We start from the raw sequence: 2,007 nt of genomic DNA on the forward strand, positions 1-2,007 counted from the left end.
GGGGCGCTTTCGGGGGGACGCAGTGAATTCCAGCCGGAGCCCCCACAGGCTGGCCACTCTCTGCTATTCTTTCAGGGCTCCAGCCCTACTCTCTCTGCAGGAAACAGAGGAGCTGATCCAAGTTCAAAGTCACGTCGCCGTCCCTGCTAAGAAGTGCTTTATTTGCCTCTGAACCGCAAAACCCCTTTCCCCCATGTCACAGGGTAACAAGGGAAGGGAGCGAGGGAGGAAGGGAGGAAGGGAGGAAGGGAGGAAGGGAGGGGGGCAGAGGCACCAGCAGCCAGCCCTGCACTCTCTCGTCGGGCCACGGCCACGAACACAGCCTGCAGCTCACGGCAGCTTTCGAGGGAGGAAAGCAAGCGGTCACACAAAGTCGGTGTTAAACCGTTTTATTGAAAGAAGTTTTTCAACAGGTTTCTGGAGGTGCCAGACCTGCAGAGCAAACGTCAGCCTTCCCGGGAAAGCTTTCTCGTCTTTGTAAGTTTTCCGAAATTCGCTTTAAAACTGCTCTTCTCTTGTTCTTACCGGCTGGTGATGCGGAAGGAGCTGGGGGGGGAGTGTGGAGGGGGGGAGGTGGGACGAGGAGAGAGCAATTTCTTGCTTCCCCTGGACTGTATATACCGTCTTCCCCTTCTAGCCCCTTTTCCCGAGAGGTGTCACCGCCCTCAGGGGAGGCTCCGGGCCCCTTTTCTCCATCCCCCCCTCCCTGGGAGCCGTGGGTGCCGCAGTGGGGGCGTAGGACTCTGCCCATAGGAGGACGCGGATGGCGATGGCCTCGTCGGGAAAAAGAGGCGGAAGGACCCACCGGAGACGGGTGTGTTCGTGTGTGTGCGTATGAGAGAGAAAGGGAAAGGGGGAAGAGGGTGTCTTTCCCCCAAAAGTCAGCCTTCCCACGGAGTAAGGGGAGGAGGTGCGGGGCAAGGAGGGGGAGTGCGGCTGGCCCGCAGCCTGGGGAGAAGAGGCCAGTTGAGCGGCATCACTTGCACCGTTGTCTGTATCACAGACACTCATAAATTCAACAAGCTCATCAACAGGATATTAAGTTGCAGGTTACCTTTGATGGTGCCGATCCGAGCCACTTCTAGGCCGTTCGACCTATGACCCGTGAAGACCACATGTGTTGTGCTGTAGCCTCCCTCTGTAAAACACACACTTCGAGACAAAAGTTCTTTGTCAGGCTCTACCGGCAAAGTAATGTAAAAGAAAAAGGGGAAATAATGAAAATCTCAGCCAAAGCTGTAACATTTAAATGCTTCTTAAAAAAATAAAAAAGAAAGAAAAAATAAAAGAAAAATACGCTAGGCAGGGCAGGGACAGGAGGAAGGAGCACCTCGCTTTCGTGCCATGAATATTTATTGTTCCTTCAGTTGCACTTATATATATATGTATAAAACCCCGCTCTCGGCGGTAATGCCGTGAGATGGGGGGGAGGGAGGGGGCGCGAGGAGCACTGTAGCGCTTTTTTCCAGGACGGAAACCTCCGATGCCTCTGCCCTGCCCCGCTGCGGCTGAGGGATGCGCAGAGACGCGTATTTTGCGCGCCCTGCCCCGCTGCGCCGCTCATTCTGCAGCCAGCACAGACCCGGCGCAACGCCCCCAAAATGGGGTCTGCTGCAGCACTGCCGGGTTTTATTAGATGCACCTTTTTCCATCTGGAGATGCCCATATAAACGTTAGAGGCAGGGGAGAAGCGTCCCAATAAAGCGCGATGGACTTTGTAATACAATTTATGCTGTCATTCATAAATAACAATGCCATATGGTAACCATATTGCTTATACAAGTAAAGCCGTCAAAGTGTCACTATTTGATTTATCTCAACAGCTTCTTCCAACGGTGACGTTCAGAGAGAGGGGAAGTGGGGGGGAGAGAGAGCAGAGCAAAATTTGGCCTGGGTTTCCTGAGACCGCCTCTCTCTTTATCTCTTTCTTTCTTTTCTTTTTCTTTCTTTTTCTTTCTTTCTTTCTTTCGATAGATAGATAGATAGATAGATAGATTGAAGGATGGG

The 2,007-nt window shown here is 52.8% G+C and overlaps 1 long non-coding RNA gene across 2 annotated transcripts; it reads left to right on the forward strand.

The window, feature by feature from the left end:
• The first annotated feature begins 15 nt into the window (after window positions 1-15).
• LOC121671398 lies at window positions 16-1,802 on the forward strand. Of its 2 annotated transcripts, XR_006018508.1 has the most exons (3): window positions 16-203; window positions 414-477; window positions 1,044-1,802. It is a non-coding gene; the product is annotated as an uncharacterized LOC121671398 (long non-coding RNA). The 2 variants fall into 2 exon arrangements; XR_006018509.1 differs by having other exon boundaries at window positions 414-1,802.
• The last annotated feature ends 205 nt before the right edge of the window (window positions 1,803-2,007 follow it).

The sequence above is a fragment of the Corvus kubaryi genome, unplaced genomic scaffold (assembly GCF_017639235.1).
Source record: "Corvus kubaryi isolate FWS band 111438036 unplaced genomic scaffold, C.kubaryi_AGA036_p1.0 133, whole genome shotgun sequence".
Taxonomy (NCBI): domain Eukaryota; kingdom Metazoa; phylum Chordata; class Aves; order Passeriformes; family Corvidae; genus Corvus; species Corvus kubaryi.